Source organism: Podarcis filfolensis, assembly GCF_964270895.1.
Source record: "Podarcis filfolensis genome assembly, chromosome: 4".
In the NCBI taxonomy this organism is placed as follows: Eukaryota; Metazoa; Chordata; class Lepidosauria; order Squamata; family Lacertidae; genus Podarcis; species Podarcis filfolensis.
Window position 1 is genome coordinate 40,075,229 of NC_139607.1, and position 23,561 is coordinate 40,098,789.

The 23,561-nt window shown below is 42.6% G+C and overlaps 1 protein-coding gene and 2 long non-coding RNA genes across 5 annotated transcripts in view; 2 read left to right on the forward strand and 1 right to left on the reverse strand.

The window, feature by feature from the left end:
* The window catches only part of NHS (NHS actin remodeling regulator), a 237,171-nt gene that overhangs the window by 49,413 nt on the left and 164,197 nt on the right, over window positions 1-23,561 (forward strand). The gene's annotated exons all lie outside the window — the stretch shown is intronic.
* On the reverse strand, window positions 6,082-11,578 carry LOC310762026. Its single transcript, XR_014547802.1, has 3 exons — window positions 11,394-11,578; window positions 10,533-10,657; window positions 6,082-6,364 (listed from the first exon to the last, which is right to left on the reverse strand). It is a non-coding gene; the product is annotated as an uncharacterized lncRNA (long non-coding RNA).
* LOC310762043 lies at window positions 11,394-20,515 on the forward strand. Its single transcript, XR_014547824.1, has 4 exons — window positions 11,394-13,691; window positions 13,908-14,450; window positions 14,510-18,828; window positions 19,044-20,515. It is a non-coding gene; the product is annotated as an uncharacterized lncRNA (long non-coding RNA).

A 23,561-nucleotide genomic window follows, 5' to 3' on the forward strand; every position in this document is an offset into this window, starting at 1 on the left:
CTTTTGCCAAGTAAAGCCTGAATTACTTCATTGGGTTAGTTTGGTTATGCACTACTAAATTACATGCTCAAGAGGAAAAGAAACTAGCCTGGCGTGCTGTCCTCTACTATAAAACTAAATGTGAAATAATGTCTGGTTGGAGTCTCCATTGTTGAAAAGTCTGTACTTGTTCTGTTATGAGATATTAAGGAAGAAGGATGAGGATCGCTAAGCACTGGCTGTGCTAGAGAACGCTTTCTTCATTTTGTGAGAATTCTTGTTGCACTTCAGCATTTTCAATCAATGACTTAACTTGGGGCAAGGTTCCAGGGAGAACAGAAACTCCTTGTTGCAGTAGCTCCACTAGCTACCGGTCCATTTCCAAGCACAATTCAGTATGCTGGTTATGTCTCACAAAGCCCTGTACAACTTGGGTCCAGGCTTCCTGAAGGACCATATCTTGCTATAGGAGCCTGTCCAGGCTTTTAGAACTTCAACTGAAGGTCTTTTTCTTGGCGCCACAGGAACATTTAGTGAGGACAGGCCTTTGACCACTAATGGGTTGTTGTTGCAAGGTCTTCTGAGGGTGGGTGTTGGGTTTTCTCCCCCTCCTTCTGTGTTCATGAATGGTTCTTGCTAGGATTATGTATTTATTTATGTGTTGTTGTTTTAAAAAATCATGTTGATCGTGTGTTTTAAGCTGTATTTGTTCTAATTCATGTTGTGAGCCGCCTAAGATCCTATATGGGGAGAAAGGTGGGATATGAATAAAATAGATAAGGTTGAGAGCAAACTCCTGCTACATTATAGCATTCTTTGCTGGAGAGAAACTGTGCGGTAAACGTCCCCAATTCCATATGAACTGACGTTGATCTTTGGAGGCCCGGTTTCTTATTCCTAGCCTTTTGATGTACCGACAGTGCCTACAAAAGTCAGGGCCTTCTCAGTGGTGGGGCTTGGTTTATGGAGCCAGGAGGCCTCTCTTTGGAGGGAATCCTCTCATAATGCAGTTCAGATGGCTATTTAGTTAATGCCCGGCTTTTTGAAAGGTCATTCGGGACAGAGGGCAACTAGTTGTCTTCGTGCTCTTACTGAGGTCTGTTGCTTTATGTGATTACATTGCTTTCTTGGGCTTGTATATATTATGCTTTTGCACTGATGTTAAGTTGCCTAGCAGGTCCTTTGGGATGGAAAGGTGAGAGGTGAAAAATGTTAAGTAAAATGGATAAACTATATGAGTGCTATTCATACACAACTCTCACTGTACCTCCTTGCAGTGCTCATAAGCAACCGCTCGCTGACTTGAGTTTGTCTGCCAGAAGGCAACAGCATGGGGGACAGGGATCTTACTCTGAATTTCTCCCAAACTGCATGCAGGGGTGTCTGAGACCCACTTCACCTTGGCTTTAACCTCTGTCAATGTTTCCTGTGATCTCCCAATGCCATAAGGCATTAAAACAAGTCCCAGCATGTTGAAGAAATGTAGCAGCACACTTCTTACGAGTGTTTTGGTACATGTTAATTATGAAATCCTGCAGCAGATTTTATTCTCTGCCAACAGCTCTGCTTTTTCATTTTAAAACGTCATTCTTGTCTGCAGAGATCAGTGTCTGCCTTCCTTTTTTCTTTCAGGCCTCGGAATTGACTGTCAAAGAGAGATATAATACATGCTATGCTCTGATCAGAGCCACCTTCTTTGTGTGTTTCTTTAAAATAACTTTATTTCCTTTATATTACAAGGAAAGCAATTCTGAGTAAATATTTGAATAATCTTGGGGAAGGAGTAGCCTTGCTGTATTCATCTAGCATCAAAATAGTAAATTATGTGACTTAAAGTCCCCTGACCAACATGTGGAAGAAAAGGAACTGCAGTTTATGCTGGGCAAACAAGGAGTGTGCAGTCTAGTGGAGACCAAAGCAACTTACCAAGCCAGTTTCAAGGAGGCAAATGGTATGCTCCACTGAAGAGTGTGTGAAATATCCACTAGAAATCATACATTTATTTGCAGCCACAAAGCATGCCTTCATATCTTGAAAAGTTGTACATTTATGGTCACACAAGAAAGCATCGTTCTTAAAATGCTAACATTTGCAGCATTTTATGAAAGTTTGGCACATGTCAATGAAGTTTGGAGGACCAGTGCTCTAGCAGTATGAATATCATGGACTAGGGATGGGAAATGTGTGGCTGCAACTCCCGTATGTCCCAGCCAGCATGGTCAATAGTTAAGGATGACAGGAGGGCCCAGGTTCCCCATGCCTGGTGTGGACTATGCTAAGCTAGATGGACCAATAGTCTGTCTTAGGGTAAGGAAGCTTTATGTGTAATGCTGGTTGGAAGTCTCTAATATTGGCACATGTTCAGCTGATACCAACAAACTGCATACACTGTGAGCAAACTGGTAAAACTAAACAGAGGAAATTCGGTGAGCACCAAGTTAAGTCATGGCCAAGATCCACTTCTACATGAGCCGTGTTCATCTGTGAAGAGCTGGAGAATAAAGTGATGAGTTGTCTGTGTGAAATAGACATTAATTGCCAGAAAGAGTGAGAGAGCAAGAGAGCTCTTTCATATTGTCACCCACAATCAGTGGACCATGTTTGTACATACAGTTCGTTCAAGTCATTGGCTACTGGCTAATTAAGTAATCTGAGCTCAAACATTCATGCGTGGACTTCTGTGCAAAATCAGCAGGTTTTAAGGTTTTAAGTAGTGTACTTGGGTTTTGTTGATTTTAATAGGGCTTAAAACTCAGTCCTATGCATGTTTACTCAGAAATAAGAACCAGCGAGTTCAGGAGGACTTAGCCTTCCAGTATTTAGGCTTGCTACCTTCGTTCTGCTTTGTTTGTTTTGTCGGATTGCATGTAATATGTAAAGCTGGAGCTCAGATTTCAAGTTGCTTTTATTTCCTTGACACGAGAAGGGGGGAGGGAATTGAATCCTCCTGTTTTATAAATACAACAGCAAGTTCTCAATGTTTGCCAGAAGGGAGCAATTTTTATCCTTGTTCTCTTTGGATGGAGAATTTACTGTAAGTGAACCCAAGCTCTGGGAGATGATAGGAAGCTGGTCAGGAAAGTTTCACTGTTTTTCCTTCCTGACTTGGCATATTTTAATACTGGTCCAAAAAGAGTAATCTCTTGATCTCACTGGTGATTAATAGAAAGACTCTGAATGAACCTGATCAACCACCTTCCTCTGTCAAAACCCAACTGTGGCATTTTTGTTGTTTAGATCCCTACAGATGTAGGCTTATTGAAAGTCTCCTTACTTTTTACACTCCCCACACACTTAATGGTGGTGTAGTTTCCTGTGATTGAAGCCACATTTTTATATGTGTCAAAATCAGTTCAGCAGTTAGAAAGAAAATCATAATATAGATTGGATCATATTTCCTAAGTGGATGTCACCAGCTAATTCCTTTGTTATACCATTTAGCTACACAGGATTAAGAGTGTGTTTACCATTAAGCGGTTACATATGGGTCTTATTAGTTCGCACACTCTGGCATGACTTTTGACAAATATCTTGTCAAACAGGTTAACGTTTCAAAATGACTCTCAACCACTGAACTTCAAGGACCTTTAAAAAAACAAAAAACCTAACCCTTTGTCATTGAGGAGTGCTGAGGAATACTGTACTATTTTAGATGTGAAAGGCTTTAGCTTTTTTAAAAAAGAATCCTCTAAAGGTTTCTATGCTTTCTTTAATGGCGGTGAGGACGGGGGTGCAAAAGAGGGTATGTGACAGAGAAAGATAATGACTTAATTGATGAAAAGAATCCAGCATTATCTTGTTCTATCTTCCTCCTCTAGAAAGTCTAGTTCAGTCTCTCTCTCTTTTTCTCTTTCTCCATCCTTCTTCGCCTCCTTCATCTGGAGTGGATTCTTTTTTTTCCTTTTTAGCATTTTAATTAGAGAAAAGCTTTCAAGAGCCTCTGTGCGTAGTTCTTTGATCTTGGCTCTGTATGCTGCCTTGTGGTGTTTCTTTCGCCTGCTTGGGTGCCTGTTTTTGGACGCATTATGCAAGTGCCTTGGTCCAAATTACATGTCAGGAATGGCGCAGCATGTTTCTTTATCCATCTCCCCTCCACTTCCTACTGCTTATTTTTATTTAGTGTCAGTATGGAACAGCTGTATACAGAATCGAAGCCCTGTGGTCTTGGGTGGAGGAGGCATGGCAGTGGCTGCCAAACGTGTGGTGAGAATGGGACAGGGGAGCTAGATGGCAGCAGAGAAGTAAGAAATGTGGGTCAGGAATGACTATATAGGAAAGTTTCAATACTCTGCTGGGAAACTGAGCATGAACAGGAGTCATATTATGTAATTCCCACCCCCTACCCCAGTATTTTGGAACTCCTTCCTGGAAAGTTTATACAGTGGTGCCCCGCAAGACGAACGCCTCGCAAGACGAAAAACCCGCTAGACGAAAGGGTTTTTCCGTTTTGGAGGCGCTTCGCAAAACGAATTTCCCTATGGGCTTCCTTCGCAAGACGAAAGCCCATAGGGAAATCTCCAGGACAGCGGGGAAGCGCAGCGCGTCTTCCCCACTGTCCTCGGACCTCCTCCGAAGGCTGGCGGTGGGGCGGAGAGACCTCCTCCCGCCGCCAGCCTTCGGAAGGCTCCTCCGAAGGCTGGCGGTGGGGCGGAGAGACCTCCTCCCGCCGGCAGCCTTCGGAAGGCTCCTCCGAAGGCTGGCGGTGGGGCGGAGAGACCTCCTCCCGCCGGCAGCCTTCGGAAGGCTCCTACGAAGGCTGGCAGTGGGGCGGAGAGACCTTCTCCCCGCGCCAGCCTTTGGATGGCTGTCCTGAAGACTTGCGGTGGGAGGAGGGTTTTCCTCCCCACCGCCAACATTCAGAACAGCATTCTGAATGTTGGCGGTGGGGAGGAAAAACCCTCCTCCCACCGCAAGCCCCGGGAACAGAGGAGAAGCGCTGCGTTAAGAGCGGACCTCTGGAACGAATTAAGTACGTAACCAGAGGTACCACTGTACTGTGTTTTTATTTTGTTTTAGCCCATCCTGGGACCTCATGGTGAAGGGTAGGTATGAAAACCAATAAATAATAGTAGTAGTAGTAATTATCTGTCCGACTTGTGTTGACAACAGCATTGCTATATTTAATTTAAAGGAATAGGATGATGATTGGTATGCATGGCCAAGGATTCTGTTCCTCTCCAATCCCCACCCCCCGTGATTCTACTTGTAAGATTGGCATTTGATCAGGAGTGCATTACTGGAACCAGTTCGGATACTGGAGATAATTTTAATGGCTCTGTCAGGTGGCAAAGTACCCACTCTTCATTAAGGAGATGCCTCTCAATATATAGTCTCTCCAAGAAGGAGATTCTCTCCATCCTTCCTCTCTACTGTAGAAAGTGGTAGGAACAATAGTACTATTGTCCTTTTATGTTGGATGGAGCTACTTTGCATCAGTTTCAGGGACAAAGGTTGGGTAGAGGTAACAGAGAATAGAACCAGCTTGGAGAGAGCACAGTCAGAATTGGAAGCCAAAACACTGGTGACAGTCAAGAAGACAAATAAGAGTTTTGGTGAAACAGGGTGGGACGGAGATGACCGGACAAAGTGAGTTAGAACAAAGGGAGAGACAGAACAAGAAGAAAGAATAAATCCAAGGAGAACTGGAACTCCTGTGCAGAGAAGCAGGATTCCAAGGTGGGAAGGTTCAACATAGCAACCAAGCTGGAGAGTGCTGCTCTGTTGACCAGGCAAGGGTCAAAGCCTATGTTATAAGATACATCTTTATACTTGGATTAGCAATCCGCAGAAGCCTCATAGACACCAGTCTGTGATGCCAGGAGTGAGAGTCTGTGGTGGACCCAGAGAGATATCTGGCTCCTAAATGTGCAGTCCCAGAGGGCTCCCCATGCCAGCTATGCCATTCCATGGTTGGTTCTTAGAAGAAGTAATACCCCACCCCCTGCACTGCTCCCAATAGAGCAATCTTTGCTTTGCAGCCCCCCCCCCCCGGGTATGAGAAATGTTAATCAAATGAAAAAAGCAGGAAAGGAAAGAAAGTAGAGAATGGAGGATGAATATTGAGTTTGATTGCCGAACCTGAGCAATGAATCTCTGGAGCCCTTATTAAGCATGCCATTTAATAAAGGAGAAAAGCAATAAAAATAAAAACTTCCTCTTTTCCAGTCTGTAAACATTTCCTGGAAAAACTACTCTGTGGTTTTGAGAAGGATTCCAGAATCTTGCAATCCCTGTTCTCTTCATTTCACCATGACTCACTGGATCGTAGGAAAGTCCCCTCTTGTTTCCAAGAAGAATTGTCACTAAATCAAGCAGGGATTTAATGGAAGCCGTACCTTTTCCTTGGTTAGATGATCCTCTTGGAATCGTAGCTGGATTTGGGCTGCTGAAAATTTTATAGGAAAAAAATAAATTGGCTGAAGTGAGGGACAAAGTTCATTGGCATTAATGCAGAAATTGAAACCGTTTATATTACTTACTCCACCAAAAACATGTAAACCTGTCTCCCCACCCCCACCCCAAATGACCATTAATATATTACTTATTAGGTTTTAACTTCATGACATAGCAAACTTAGAAAACTTATCCAAATAGCATGCAGGAAATCATTTACAAGATGAACCTGACACTATTTTAAACAGTTTGTTCCAGTAGCGTATTATGAAACCACATCCTATCCCATTTATTGCTATTACAGCTACATAATAAAGTATTGTGGTTATGCAATTAGCAGGGATTGCACACAGATGAAACATTTCTCAGCCAGCCACATCCCCAGCACATTGTGCTGTTATTGACTTGGGAACCGTACACTATGCAAATCCCTGTGCTGTTTATGCATGTGGGCTCTGCTTTTTCTCATCACTCTCTGCAAAGATAGCTATAACAAGCCTGCACTATTCCATCATGAGGAAAGGCAGTAGCACCATTTGCTCATGTTGCCAACTCATGCAGCCATGTAGAAAAAGCTTCAAAGAACCATAGAATTTCAGAGTTGGAAAGAACTCAGGGTCCCTTCCAACTTTGAAAGCAGCTGCCCCATACGGGGATTTAACCTGCAACTTGGCATTATCAGCACCATGCTTTAACCAATTGAGCTATCCAGGCAGGTCTGGGTCTGGTCAATGCTTGGATGGGAAGCTACTTGGGGATGTTACCTATAGTTCTTTGGGCTCAATGGAAGCAAAGCTGGAGATAAATAAAAAGCAAGGACAAAAATCTTTGACTGCCCATGTAGTACAGTGGTACCTCGGGTTAAGAACTTAATTCGTTCTGGAGGTCTGTTCTTAACCTGAAACTGTTCTTAACCTGAAGCACCACTTTAGCTAATGGGGCCTCCTGCTGCCCCCGTACTGCCGCTGCACAATTTCTGTTCTCATCTTGAAGCAAAGTTCTTAACCTGAGGTAATATTTCTGGGTTAGCGGAGTCTGTAACCTGAAGCATATGTAACCTGAAGCGTACCACTGTATTTGCGTTTGATAGGATGGTTTCAACAGCTGGTATGTACAGAATCTGGAATGAATTGCAGCAGAGTGTGTCAATTATCTACTAAATATAGTTCCCAACTGGCAATGAGTTAACATAACAGGCCTCTCAACATAAAGTCTTCAAGAGACACCCAAAGGTTAATAGCAAGAATATATTCTGAATCTCTGCTGGAAGAGTAATCCATAGCACAGAACCAGCTGCATTAAATGCCTGAATTCTGTCCAGTTAAAGGATTCTGTAACAAGGAGAATAACTAACTGTACTCTTCTGGATGCTCTCAGTGGTCAAGCTGGGATATAATGGCTCAGGCAATTCTTTTCTGGACCCAAGTTGCTCAGGGCTTTGTATATTGATGCAGGAACCTTGAACTTAACCTGGTAATGTATGGGCAGTTGGTGCAGATGTTTTTGCAAATTTGTCACATGCTGTCAGCTGCCTGTCACCATCAGCTGTATTCTGCACCTTACAAACTAGTTTCTTATCACCAGAATGGTTGTATATCTTTTTAGATTTCCCAGAGAGACCACATTGACCTCACAAGTGGGGCGAGCATCACAGCTGAGGGTCTAGACAGCAGCCTGGTATCGTTTCTGAGTAGAGGTTTGCCTTCAAATGCTGCCTTACAATAGCCCTGCATTGTGATATTTCTTTTCAACCTGTGGAAGAGGCTTGGGAGGTGCAGAAAAGTTCTTAGAGCCATAAAAGAGTTCCTTATCACAAATCTTATCAGGATGCTTCCTGTTCATGTTAGGATTAGCTGTTTCTCAGTTTTGACAGTGTATTTGACCTTGGGCTCTGAGCCAGTTTAGCTCAGATTACGGTGGTGTTTACTCAGTTCCTTTTCTTTGAGGATATGATTCAACTTTCATTGCATTGCATAGGAAAACCTCCATTGGCTTAGGCAGGGACAGCAATCCCACATCCCGCTCCAACCTGTGATTTGCTCATATGCATGACAGGTGCACTGGAGACCAAAGAAAGGCAACATCCCCATGTAAAATCAGAGGGAGGCTGAACCCCTATTAATCTCTCTTGCAAACAATAGTAAAGAGGAAATAGTTCAACATACACCGCAAGGGACTGAAGGCAGATGAGGAATTCTGTGTCTTTGTTATCTCATCATTGTTCTCCCTCTGGGAACTACTGAATCATTGACTTATGTAACAAATTATTGGCTACTTAACCTTTACAGTTGGAGTTGCCATTATTATCAGTGCTGTTGGATTATTCCAGGTCTACCTTTGGGTGGGAGCAGGCAAAGGAGGATCGCTCATGAGTCAATTTGTCCAGGGTTGTATTCTAAACATGCACACAGCGATTGAGCTGTGCCTTGCTGACCCAGGCAGCTATGAATAGAAATGGTGTGTGTGTGTGTGTGTGTGTGTGTGTGTGTGTGTGTGTGTGTAGGATGGGGCTCTTCTTCAACAAGAAGTTGGAGTCGCATCCCATGCAGTTGCCTATTGCCTATCCATTGTCACCAGTCCTGAAGAACAAGGTATTCATATTAATTAGAAGAGGTTCATTGCCTCAGAATAAATACTATGGGCAGAGGTGGGACTAAACAAACTCAATTATATTGTACTGTCTTCTCACCTGCTCCCAAAATTTTGTTACAGATTTTTGGGGAAGTGGGAAATATGACAAGAGAACCATATCCAGTGTTGTCATACTTTCTCTCCTTCCCCTCCCATCTTATTCTGACACACAGTTCAAATGGCAGTTTGCGTCATGCACAAGTGCTTTGCATAAGCAGAAACACCATGTACTGTATCTATAACATCTGGACTTTGCTCTTTAAAACAGTTTCTGAAGTTTGTTCCAAGTACCAGAACTGCACTACTAGAGAAAGTTAAGATGCTAAAGCAAACACTGAAAATTGGTGAGGCATTCTGAAAGAGGCCAAATACGACATTGTTACTGACTGGCTGGTAAAGTATTCTGACTCAAGCAGTCTTAATTTCATAACTGCTACCATGGCTCCCCCCACCCCACCCTCAACATTCATACCTCCCTCCCTCCCTCCCTCCCTCCCTCCCTTTTGTTGGTTATGGCTTTTCATTTTTAAGAAGGATGATATATGACAAACCAGTTTGTCTGATCAAACATATAGCTTTGACAATCAGCACTGTGTGAAGTCAGTAGTCTAATCTTATCTGGCGACATCTACTCAGCCTTCCCTCTTTTAGATTAAATGGTTCAGTTGATCTAATATAATAATATATAATCTGTCATTCCAAAAATATTTAAATTCATCTTCCTCTCGAGTGGATTTATTTATTTATTTGAAATAAGTATTAGAAGCGTTCTGTTGGGAAGAATCTGAAGTACAATTGTTGGGAGCAAAACCATCTATATGAATATGGATCTGCTAAATTCTTTATTTTTGCACTGTTCAGAATATTCCTGCTTAAGCTTCTGCCATAATGTAGACTGGAAAGAGCTTGTTTAATAATGCTAATAAAAAATTTCCAATACGCTATTGTCTGAAGTATCTAGAGTGAGCAGTTCCACTTAGGTTAATCCATGAGATGTGCTTCTCTCTCATGAGACTGTCTTCTCTCTTGGAAGACTTAAGGACACATCACTCACCAGCTTCAGCATGCTTGCAGCAGCTGGAAGAGACTAAATACTAATGTGGATTCTAGCAAGTCATCACCTTTCTAGCTGCCAGCGATAAGGCCCTATAAGCGTTGTATTTCAGAACAAAATTATTCAGACATATGAGAAGGTTTGTCTGGATAATTGTTGCTGTACTGGTGCCAAAGAACAGAAAATGAAAGACATATTCATAACAGGGCTTGTATATGTGCATGCATGTGTATATGTGCTACACAGAAGTTAATGTTTTAGGACCTCTTCACACTGGTTGTGTTCACACCAGCAGTGCCTGCTTTTCCCATTAAGGAAGCCTGGACACTCCTATAACAAATATTTCTGTAGCTGAGCCATTTCCTCATGTGAGCATGACTGGTGTAGGGCCCTCTCCACATCTGCTTCAGGCAGAAGGAATAGCTGCATCCTCTCAAGGAAGTCCAAGTAACTTTGCCCAATATGATATTCTTACCTGGGAGAAAGTGGGGAATGCCTTCTTTTACATAAAGCATAATAAGGCAACCCTCAAGAAGTACCTGTTACAGCCCAGCAAGAGAGGCAGATGATATGGTCTGAGATGGCCCTGGTGGTCATGTTCTGGAGCAGGGAGATGAAGTGATTTGTTTAGGAGCTTCTCCCAAGGGCAGCATCTTGGTTACCACTTGGGGACTCATTACTCAGACTTGGTAATCATAGAAGGCTTTATTCCAGATTTCACTACAGTGTCCAAATATATCAGGTTAGTTATAGCAGAGCTCTAAGGTACATGTCTAGGCTAAGACATGGTCCAACACCTGGCATGCCCCCCCAGGTTGACCTTTGGAAGAGTGGGGCGGGCACATCCATTCATGCAGTCATTTCCCTAAGCCTTGGGATCAGGCAAGCAAGTGAGCACTCCTATAGGTAGGCAGCCTGCTGGGTCTGCTAGCTGTGGCTGCTTCTTGGGTGATGTGAGTGGGCTTACACAACCAGCTTACTGTCCATTCTATACTCAGGGCCTTTCCCAGGAGCAGGAAACACTTCACTGACAGGTGGCAGTGGCCGAGGCAAGTCAGGTTGCTCCTCTACTGTGGCAGCCAGGGGATCCACTGTCAGAGAGGTAGGCTTCTCCCCGACAACCAGCTCGCCCCTTCCTCAGCAACTAGATCACTAGGCCACAAGGCCCCTCCCCAAGATCCAGTTCTGCACTTTCTTCCTATTCCTCCTCCCACTTGGGCCAGCCCTGCCAAGATGTCTCCATGGGGCTCATGACAGACAAATTGATCAGACTAAAGAACCAGAGCTGCAGTTAAAAAAAAACCCTCAGCCAGACCCTATTGGTTCCTCAACTCACCTGATCTAGTTAAGCTGATGAGCTGCCTTCTGTGGGCATTGCATGGATGGGTCTGCAGCACCGCAGACGTCAGGGCAGTCGTTCTCTCAGCCTGAGAATTGTCCCAGTGGCACAGGGGGTAAAAGTGTCCTGGGCTTTGCTGCCAGAATCCCTGGCTCAAGTGTACTGGTGCGTTAAAGCATCTCGCCCTTTGTTTGCTTTTGTTCATGTGAATTCAGCTGGAGGCAGAACATTTTTCATCCATTGTTAATAAATACCTAGTGCCTAGGGATGGGTGTATTACACATGAATTCCCCATCTGATAATGCAGAGGTCCCCCAGCACTATAAATGTTTTCCCTCCCCACCTTATATTTCTGGTTCTTACTGTACCTTTTGATTGAAAACATACATAATATTTTATCCTTTTTTCCCTTAGTTTCTGCCAAACCTTTCCATTTTGTGGTATCTGAGTTGAAGATTTTTGTGAATCAAATCTACCAAATGAAACACACTGATTAGTGAGCTGGTGGGTTTAAATTTGACTTGGTTTGTTCCTGTTTATTTTAGCTATCTTTTTATTATTGTTTTAGCTATTATCTTGCTGCTGAAAACTTTTTAAATGGCACAAAAGTGATTATTAGCTTTGGTGACTGACATTAGCTGCAGAATTCATTGTCATAATAATCAAAGGTTTTTTAAAAGAATGTTTCAAGGTCTTACTACTGTGATAATATTATATAAAACATTTAAGAAATGGCTAGCAATATTTCCATAGAGAGGGATCTCAGTAGGATTTACATGAGTTAGGGGGTTAAGTCCTCAAGTGACAGTAACTCAAAGAATATGAATCCATTGCTTGACTCTTCTTCAATAGACACACCAGCACCAGAGCTCTCACCTGGAGCTCAGGAGGTATCTCTGCCTTTGGACTAAAAAACAAACTTGGCCTTGGTCTCCTCTGAGAATAAGGCCTCAGTATTTAGACTCAAGACCAGAGTTTCCCAAACTCGGGTCTCCAGCTGTTTTTGAACTACAATTCCCATCATCACTGACCACTGGTCCTGCTAGCTAGGCATGATGGAGGTTGTAGTCCAACAACAGCTAGAGGCCCAAGTTTGAGAAAGCCTGTTCTAGACTAAACTATAAAACCTTGGCAGTTACTGCAGGCTAGTGCTGCAGCAACTTTTTCTTTCTGCCTCAACTGCAGGATTTCTGGTCATGTTCTTACACTTTAGCCACTGAACTCCGAACCAGCAGCTCTTAACACTGTCTGGGGTCTGGAATTTGCAGCACCATCAAACTGGCTGTGGAATCATAGTTCTGCATCTCTATCTCCCTGTCTCTTGGGCCATCGCCTCCTCTCAGTAGCAGAGATTATGATGGATCAAGAAATAGGGCTTTGGTTGCCATGACTAGAAGAAGCAAAATAAGTTATAAGTAAGCCCAGATATGGATGAACCTGAAGAACTGCACAATTTAGTCTAGCCGTAGAATCCAATTTTACTTGGGTTTTGAGTTTGGAACAGATTTGTTTGGTTTTTTAAAACTCAAAAGATTTGTGGGAAACACTTCATTTAAACACTTTAGACTGGGGAAAGGTGGATGATGGAAACCTTTTAATTCATGCTACAATGGATACCTGCCCTTTGGAAGGTTTGTAAAACATTTTAATGTGGTTCTACTTTGTATCAGTGTATCTGGTTCAAAATTAACAATGGTGGATCAAATTACAGATATTTCAATTCCCCCCCCCCTCAAACTTTTATGGAGGACAGCACCCACTTAAGAAGAAAAATAGGCCTTCACTATTTATTGTGGATGCCTTTTATTTGATGGATCTTCAGGTCTAAGGGAGCTGTGTCCTAAGGAACAAAGAATGGGACTGGCGAGAGGAAACCGAACCATCTGCTGTCATCAACATGTGTCTATTCTGGTTTCAGTATTTTTTTTCACTGAAACAGACGACCCCCATTGCAAGATGTATGGTATCCTATTAAGGACAATATGATAATCAGTATGAAAAAAGGAACTGCAGTTATTCCAGACTTGTATATTTGAAATGCTGCACCTGTATTGATAGCAGCTCTCCAACAATAAGGAACTGTAACTTTTTAAAGGAAGTGAGTGAAGAGCAGAAGGGAAAATTTATGCATCATGCCAGTTGAGTAAATGACTGCACTGCAGGGCACTGAAGGGTTAATGCAGGAGAGGGCTGGAGCACCCCCTGACCAGAATCTGCTGCCCTTTAAATGATTCACATTTCAGTAAGAAGAGAAAGTTGTAGCTCTTTGGGCTGGGCAATAGCAGGTATACAGTGGTACCTCTGGTTATGAACTTAATTCGTTCTGGAGGTCCGTTCTTAACCTGAAACCATTCTTAACCTGAGGGACTACTTTAGCTAATGGGGCCTCCTGCCGCCGCCACCGCACGATTTCTGTTCTCATCCTGAAGTAAAGTTCTTAACCTGAGGTAATACTTCCAGGTTAGTGGAGTTTGTAACCTGAGGTGTTTGTAACCCAAGGTACCACTGTAGTATGATTAGCTGCCAACTATTCATAAGTACCTGGATAGGATTTTTAATATATTCATGCATTTGATCATTTAAAATGTGCATTTTCCCTTGTATGGATTCTATTTTTTTATGTTGATTGGTTCTGGCAAAAAAATAATGGTTGACAAGGCTCAGATTGATAAATTTGTCACCTCCCAATATTCCCTCATCTGTGGCAGCTATTGAGACTATAGACCCATTGTGTGCCTGCACAAATTCTGGCTCTCGTTTACTTTTAGCTTGGTACTGGCAGGTTAATACAAACACTTTGGTGAGAGGAATTGATTAGATTGGAAAATGCAAAGGCACATTAAAATACCATGTTGCACACACTGAAAAATTCAGTTTGCTTTATATTCTGTCCAAAGTTCAACCAAAGTTTTATATCACAAAAGGCAGAGATCTCTGTTTGGGCTGTATGGAGGGACAGGAGGAGGAGACAAATACACAATTATGCTGCTTAGGTGGCCTCTTTGGATATGTTTAGCAGCCTTGTCACTATGAAGAGGAGTAGGGATGTGCTGTGTAGCTCTGTTTCTGACTTCACCCACTTCTCACAGTCCTCCTTCGGATGGCATCTGTAGGCAAGGGGGCCTTTGCATATACATTTATCCTCATGAAGACTTCCAAAGAATCTGGAACGCCAAACAGTCAGGAGCTCCAGATTCTATGGAAGTCTTTATGTATTCCACTGTACGATTGAATACAGGAACTCAGGATAGCTCAGCAACAGAGCATGAGAATCTTAATCTCAAGGTCTGTAGGTTCGAGCCCTATTGCAGGAGGTTGCAGACACCTGCAGTATACATGTGGGTATTGGAGGAAGGGTTGAGTGGCTCAATCATCCAACCAGTTGGATGATGGATGAACAGTTGGGGATGGATGATTGCATGTTGCTCCCATGCATAGGTAATCATGCTTGATGGGAACTATGGAAGTCTTGTGCCGAGTATAAAAGAAAACACAAAATAAGTTATCAAGGTTTGGAATAATATGAGAATCATAAGCCGTTCCTTCAGAATGCCAAAAAAACACACCCCAACCTGCATTCAAAAGGCATAGATTAATTTATCTTGCCCTGCTGGTTTTGTAAAAAGCCGTCAAATGCGAAGTTAGAGATATATATGTGTGTGTATATAGTGCTGGATTGAGTGAAAACTGATCACTGCTCTCATTGCTTGTTTTCACTGGTGCTACTTGGAACCCTCCAGGCAGCGGTAAAACTGGCAGAAATTAGGTCAGTTTTAAGTACGCTGCTGCTTGGGAAAGCAGCTGCACAGAGAGAGCACTGGAGTTTTTCATTGTGCAGAAGCACCCACAGGGAAAAGCAGGGGGATGGGGACACTAGGATCCCCAACATCGCAGCAGCTACAAGGGTGGGGTAGGCAGACGAACAAAGGAAGCAAGTGCCCTTCAGAGCTTGCTGTGAGCTAGGAGGCTGGGCCTTGTAGCTGAAGGGAGGTCTCCCGACTTGATAACCCCATACAAACATATGAATGTTCTTTCTTTCTGCAGGGGGAGGGGGGAAAGGGAGGCTGTGGCTGGCTTATCAGTGGACATTCTTCTTAAAGTTCTCGCAGGCCTCATAGATGGGGAAGGAGTGGAGAGAAAGAAACTCTTGCTGTTAGACGGGGGGAATACAAAAAAAGCACCTTGCAGAAGAGAACCGGTAGCTATTCAAAAGCATCAGAGGCTTGGGGTGTCAGGCAGATGGACGTGCCGTCGATGTGTTGGTTGCAGTAGCCATCGTGAGGGAAGCAAATGGATTTGCTTTGTTATTCAGTGCAGTTAGTGTGAGAACAGGCACTATATACCTCTTCAAGAGGTGCGCTTGGAGAGGATGGGAGGTGAAGGTCAGGAAATGGCCAGCACACTCATAATTTGGTGTTCTCTGGCATCCCTAATTAGCAAATGGCTGAGGCGACCGTGCCAACATGTGCACCCAGAAAGAAGCCAAACAAGCCATCTTCAACTGGCAGCATTCAGTTAATTATGTGGCGGTTTTGTTTGGGTTTATTTATTAACAGCTTCTTGTCTTTGGCCTATGTCTGGGTTTACGATGTGACTCTAAGTGAGTTTTTCTGCCCAGCCCATCCCACCAGCTGCCAGCCTGAAATGAGGTTACATCCGAGTCGCTGCCCCCCAAAAGGATGACAAGTCGAGTGGTGTGTGTAACAGAATGGTACAATGCTAGCCCTCCATTGATCCTGCCAGCGTGGGTCTGGATTTGGGCCAGAGCTGCATGCGAAGAAACAAGCACTGCCATTGTTTGTTTACTGGCTGAGAGAAAAGAAGAAGAGAAAGCAACCTGTAAAAAAAATGGGTCCTGCTGCCAGCGGGAGTCCTACCAGCTCACATTTGCCTATTGGTATTTGCTGTGGGCTTTTAGGAAGACACATTTGGTGGGAAGTCATGGAGAAAGCCAACTTCAAGAAGCTAGTGCAGGAAGAATAGCCCTCTGGGAGGCTTGTGCAACCTTAACAGTGTACATGGGGTTATGTCAAGGCACCCCTCATCTCAAAAGCTTTTTGCATGTAGAAGGCTAACACCACATTTTTATACCCCCCCCAATTTCCAGTGTTTTCAGTGTTGTCTTTAATAGAGTTACTTATTTAACTGCTTTAAAGAAATATTTATATTGATTCTGTGTGTTTTAGCTGTATTGGTTTTAATTCATGCTGTGAGCCGCCTTGGCCCCTTGTACTGGGAGAAAGGAGGGATATAAATAAAATGAACAAATCAATAACAGGTTAATGAATATCAGGGAGAAGACTGAACTTATACGTCTTCCAGCATGCCAACTTTTCCATGTGCAGGCCATTCCTCCTCTGAGTTCTGAGTTGATAAAATAAGCTATTACCTCAGGTGAATTATGAGGTGATAAAGCAGGCCATTCCCTCAGGTAAGTTCTGAAGTGAAGTAACTCCTGAACTTTTTTGGGGAGGGAATCAGTTGGCTGATAAATTAGGGAAACCATTTTAATATATAAAAAATTAATTCATTCGATAGTTCAATTAAACATTGAAATACTAATAAGGGAATGGTGTCTGGGAAGAATGGGGAACAACCTCCTAGCTTGATGGATTTCTTTACCATGCACAAAACAGGTTTGTTTTTTCCACTGAGTGAGTAGCCACTAATGTTCCAAGATACCTTTGGAGTCCAAGGTCAGCATTACCTCATGTTGACTCAGTTGAAAAAGGCTAAGGTACGGTAATGTGATTCAGTTCCTTCAAGTTTGTTCATAGCACTTTTAATTTGGCAAACATATTTGGGTTTTGCATACAAAGGCTACACAATCTAAGCCATAGCTGGTTACGTATAATTATTGGCACAGGCTGTGGGAGCTATTTCATTTCTTGAGTGTTATAAAGAAGGTAAAAGATAAAGGTCACTCCATCTGGGAAATTACTAGGGTGAATTAAAGGACATAAAGTTTGCTGAGAACGAGAAGAACATTCAAGAGTGTTTTAGAAAGGTGTAACATGTTCCTATGTTCTATATTCTGTCCAGAAGGACTAATAGAGTGTGTGCATACTTCATACTGGCATGCCAACATAATAAAACTAAAAGGAAATGGTTTGTTTGTTTTTTAAGCCAAGATGTTTAGTGAGGTTTCTTTTCCTTTTTTACAGACAGGTTTCAGAAACAGGAGTATTTTTATCTGGGCCAGTAGTTTTTCTGGCTCAATGATTGAGATGACGAGTGTTAGGCGTGGCTGAGAAATTAGACTGAAGATTATCTGTAATATACTTCATGCATGTATACTGTATATCAAAACTTTCAAATCTGTGGTAAACACAGAAAAGAAAATTATCTCTGTGTTCCTGGCCATATGTCTCTCTATAATGTGCATATTTATATGCAACAAGGTTTTGTCTCCTGATCTGGTTGGCTTGAGATTCACCTAATTTATTACACAGTTCAGGAAACAGTTTGAAAAACATTTGTCCCAAGAGATGTTATTAGCCTTTGCAGATAAATAAGTCTCTGCAGGTTGAGAAATGGGCCTCCCAAATGGTTGTTCAAATCAGCCCTCTATTCACATCCATTCAAATGAACTCTTGACATTTTATAATTTGTAAATAATTCAAAATCATTCATAGTTCAATGCTTTTTAACATAAACCAAAATCAAATGAAAGTAATTTTCTTAAGATTGCCAAAATATCCCATAATTGCAAGTCAGTCTGTAGCTAAATGGCTACTAATGAGCTGTAGCTGTGGCAGTAACAAATATAGACAGAAAATCCATACAGATAATTAAGAAATTATCCATGTGGGAAAAAGCTCGACTACCTGCCATCTCTGCTGTGAAAGCCAAAACATGTTACTGCTGCTTCCTCCTCGTAGCTCTATCCCTTGCCCCGGTGCCAACTACTTAACGGCAACATTGAACTTGGACTTGCTTTGAAAATGGTGCTCTATTATGGTACATAGTGCAGTATTTGAAAAACTAGTGTGAAATGCTGCTCCAGGGACAAGGTGTGGTGGCTATCAACTACTTTTTTTCAAGTTTTTAGCATCTCTGCCAGTTTTATTGAATGTGGTGTTAGATTAAAACTCCCATCAACCTTGGTTATTGGTTATGCTTGGTGGGGCTCATAAGTGTTGTGGTCCAAAACATTTGGAATGCCCCAGATTGGTGTTACCTTGGTGTTTCCCCTATAACTACCACTTTTGCTTGATTATTTACACCCCAGCAGTCTTAATACACAAAGTTGCATAGATAACATACAAGGAACGGGAGACATGGGGAAATTGGATGGATTACATAGTGCTGGTTGCACTGCCTCTGAATGATCAGGTGCCCATAGTCACAGAAGCATTCCATTACCTGGAAGTTATCACTGAACTGCAGAGCTCAGATTGTGAAATTAAAATATGCTGGGGTTCCAACCTTTGTGTATAGTGGTACCTCGGGTTAAGAACTTAATTCGTTCTGGAGGTCTGTTCTTAACCTGAAGCACCACTTTAGCTAATGGGGCCTCCCATTGCTGCCGCACCGCCTGATTTCTGTTCTCATCCTGAAGCAAAGTTCTTAACCTGAGGTAATATTTCTGGGTTAGTGGAGTCTGTAACCTGAAGCGTCTGTAACCTGAAGTGTCTGTAACCCAAGGTACCACTGTAACTGACTCAGTTGCTTCAACTGCTAATCCTGCATTGTTTGGGTCACTGTAGTTATTCAGCAAGAACTGGGAATGACTAATCTTTTAGCTTAAAGTCTAAGAAAAAACCCCACATTATGACTACACTAATCTATTGCTCTTTTAGGTACCTCAAGACCCTAGTTGTTTTTGCTGCAATGTGTTAACATGGCTAACACTGTGGAATCACGGGTAAAATGTGTGGTCTGAAAGAATCTGTCTCTTTCCAGTTCGTGTCCCTTTTGCCTGTGTCCATTCATAAATTGGTCCTGTTTCCACATTGATCAGCAATTAAATAAAAACACTAAAAAAATTGCCTAAGAATTCACTGCTAGAAACATGTTCAAATGTGTAACCTTAAAATATTTTCCCTCAAAATGTTATCTCAAAAACATTGTTTTTCAAAGTATGCATGCATTTTTAAAATGTATGTTGATGCATTTTTGAGCCAAGAACTAAATCAGGAGATTCAGGAAGTGCAAAAGTCAGAAAAATAAGCAAACTGTGACCTCCAGATTAGTCCAGGACATGCAAATCAGCTCAGATCATATTGGAATTTCAAATTCTGCAAGCACGGAGTCCTTCTCTTCCCTTGCCCCCCTCCCCGCATTAGGGGAGATGAGGGGGGCTTAAGCATCCCTCTCCTATTTTCTTTGAAAATTGCCCCTTCACAAAGCTTTTATTTACATCATGGAGCCCCCTCTGGGATTTAAATACACATGTTTCTATGTGTGAAACAGGAAGCACTGACAGAGCAGCTGGCTCAGCTGTAATAGTTGCAATGTGGCCAATGAAACAAACTGGAGTTGGGCTCACTTTCATACCTATTTGTGTTGCATTCAGTACATTTCCCTTTAAGACAGTGTTCTGATAGTGGCAACCTGGGCAAATGCACTCATCAAGCTGGGATGAGCTCTGTCATCCCAGGATTTTGTCTGTACTTTGTCCTTCCTCATTTTTAGTCACCAGGAAATCATCCTCACATTGTAAATCTGGGGCTGGCTTGTTGACACATTGAAAGATTCTGTGTCTTGAGGCTCCAGTCACCATGTTGGCTAAATGGATTACCCTCCATCATCACAGGGATGCATTATTCATTAGAGGGAGAAGTCCTCAAAACTGCTTTATGATTAATGGGCTGTAATAGAAAGAGTTCCTCCAGATGTCACAGAGACTTCGCAAATCTGTCTTAATCTCTGCAACACACAGGCACATACACACACTTCTCCCCGCTGTCTCCATAAGCAAACCACCTAAGGGTTGAGTACATTTGACCTAATTCTCCTTTTGCCTATGCTATGTCTATATCAACCCCTTTCCATTGGCATCACTGGCCAGGAGCCTGATCTAGGATGACCTAAATGTCTCGAGAATTAAGTTCTCAGGCGTGGAGATATCAACAAATTCTAGAGACATCAACACAGAGTGGCACATTGAATAAAAACAGAATGAAAGAATAACCAAGATGAAAATGGAACGTATTTCTTCCAAACCCTCTAAGGAATTACCAATTTAGTTATAGGTTTGGTATTCTCACTGACTTTTCACAGGCTGGCTTTTCAACATTATGAGCTGCTGGTAGTAGATTCTTTCTACCAATGCCCAAGATAGGCTTGGTAGTAGCTTCATTTGTTTTGAAATGTGTCAGGCTTTTTTTAAATAAAAGTAATTTAAGCCTATTGTTTGTATTTTAAGATGTATAAGTGAAATATAAACAATGTGTTCTGCCTGATCGCTGCAGCACTCAAAAGAAGGGCATATGATATATGTGTTGTACTGACTTAAATACTGGATCGGATTCACCTAACAGACACTGTCAACAGAAGCCCGGTGTAACTGGGCTTTCTCCCCTCTCTTCCCCCTGTACCCCCCAAAAATTGGCTATTGGGGTCAGAAAAATGCCCAGAACAGTGGGTGTGGGGAGATCATTCCATCTGGCATCAGGGCTGTCTTTACCTGGGGGTGCAAGGGGTGTGGTGCACCTGGGCGCCGCACTCTGGGGGGGCGCCAAATGCACACTGGTCCCTCTCGATTGGCGGCAGTGAAAAGCAATGGGGCTGAAGTCCCCGCCCCCTCATCCGTCGCTCTGTTACTCTGTAGTGTCGGAAAAAAAACAGGTTTTTTTGCTGCGTCGTTGTTACAGGTTGAGTTTGCCCCCTAAAAAAGTCAACAACTTCAGCTTCCCCCCTCCCCAAAAAAGCCCTCCCCCCAAAGGGGCGCTGGGCAGATATTTGCACCCCGGCGGCGCATATGCTAAAGATGGCCCTGTCTGGCAAGCTGATATGCTTGCACAGATGGAATATTTGTAATAGCACAACATTGCATTCCACCCCAAGTTCAGCTACAAATCGCACTTTGTAGCTTGGTAAGATCACATTCTCAGCCTTGACTGTTTCATGGGGTAGCTATGAGGCTGCAGTGCTATTCTTCTGTGCTGTTTTGAAGACGGATGTAATACAAATGCATATATAACAGGAATGGGGAATGACTTTGAGTCTGAGGGCCACTTTCCTTGATGGGCAACCTTTCAGGAGCCACAAGCTACTGCTGGATGGGGCCAGAGGCAGAAGTAGGGAGATCAAACAATGTAAATTTTGCCTTTGTACACGCAACCCTCTCTGTCTTCCATCCAGAAAAGGAAGAGGCATGATCACAGTTCGCGGTCACATTTTAGCGTATGAAACAGGGCCAGTAGGAGGTATGGCTGGGGAGGGAGTTTGTTCTGGAGAGAGGGCCGGGTAGAAAGGCTTTGAGAGTCACATTTGGGCTGGAGATTCCCCACCTCTAATGTATAACATGAAACAGACCAAAGCCTACAAAATTACAGTCTTTGAACCTTCGGTCTTGCATACTACACAGCTTAGAATTACATTTGATGACAATAATAATAAAATGGTAACAAGCACCTTGGTGCTGTCGTCCTCTGCATATGTGTGATAAGTGCATAAGTGGGACTTATCTCTGAGTAAACATCCATAGGTTCAGTCTTTACAGTGCTAAATAAACATTAATTGGTTTCTCCACAGGACTCCTCTGTTGCAAGTAGAATAGTGTTAATATAACCATGCCATTTAGAAGATAGCCTGGTTTTAAAATCCACTTTAGCCACATAGAAATCTATAATGCCTGGCCTTCGGAGAGGAGGTATTCCATTTAGACAGAAAGCTAGTCATTTCTAGCCTGAAACTTAAGAGTGCTTTCTGCCTTGCGGTTCCATTTCCCAAGAAGTATAGTAAACAAAGTCTCCGTTGAAGTGTGTCACCCTCCCAATTTCTTCTCTTGCCATTTCCCTCTCATTTCATGCTGCCTTCATGACAGAAATCTCGTATTGTTTCAGATTTAGCTTATTTATGTTCCCTTTTACTCAGCCATGTGCTAGACAAGTTGCCAGCTTCTTCTGAAACCACAAGAAGGATTCAAAGCAGCTGTGTGTTTTCTTTGGAAAAGGGGATGGGGATGAGAGAGGATTGAGGGGAAGAGAAGCTGGGGTAGGGGTAGGCCAACATCCTCCAGCTGTTCCAACAACTCTATAGCTCCCACCAGCCCCAGCCAGCATGACCAGAGGTCAGGACTGTTGGGAGTTTTAGTCTGACACCATCTGGAGGGCACCATATTGGTACCCCTGAGAAAGTATAGTGGCACCAATCAAGACTGCCGTATTCTGCGCTGCTTTATTGTTTTTCAATTGTTCTATTGCGGAATGGTCTGGTAATGTGATGGATATGCCATTTTGCATGGCATACAAAGGCAGGAGGTAAATTGGGATGGGGTTGAATATAAATGCATGATTTCACTTTTAGGTAGCAATTTTTCACAGTTGAGAATGAACAATGAGTGTAATCCCTTTAATATATAAAACTCGAATTATCTTTCACAAAACATCTTCTTTGTGTAAAATAGTATAATAAGATAGTTTTACATACACGAGTGCACACGTACCCCAAGCATGGTGCTGTATTGGTGTCACTGGAGAATATGATATTCCCTATGTTGACTGGCCTCCCCTCATCTCTCTCCATCCAAGAACTGATCTGACAGGTTTTGTATGAATCAATGAAAACCCTTTTCTTTAATTAGAAAACAGTTTGGCAAAGTTGCAAAATGAAACATTAAAAAATCATGAAGACCCACAGCTGCTGCTTCCCCCTTTCCCAAATCGTAAGATTAAAAAATGTTGAGTTCTGCTTATTTATCTGGTTTTCGATCCTTCAGGCTACAGCTGGCCCATGTAGATTACAATGTGGCTAAAGTGGATTTGAAAACTAGGTTAACTTCTTAGTAACATGATTATATTAATACTACTTGACTTGAATCATACGGGAGCATTGTAGAAAACAGTTAAAGTTTATACAGCCCTGCAAAAAAAATTTAAGGTTGCTGGTGACTGTTGATTATTATTGTCATTATCATTATTCAAAGTATAATTTATAGTTACTTGTTCTATGAGAATGTAAAGAAATCCCAAAGAACAAACTGTTCTAACAGAATAT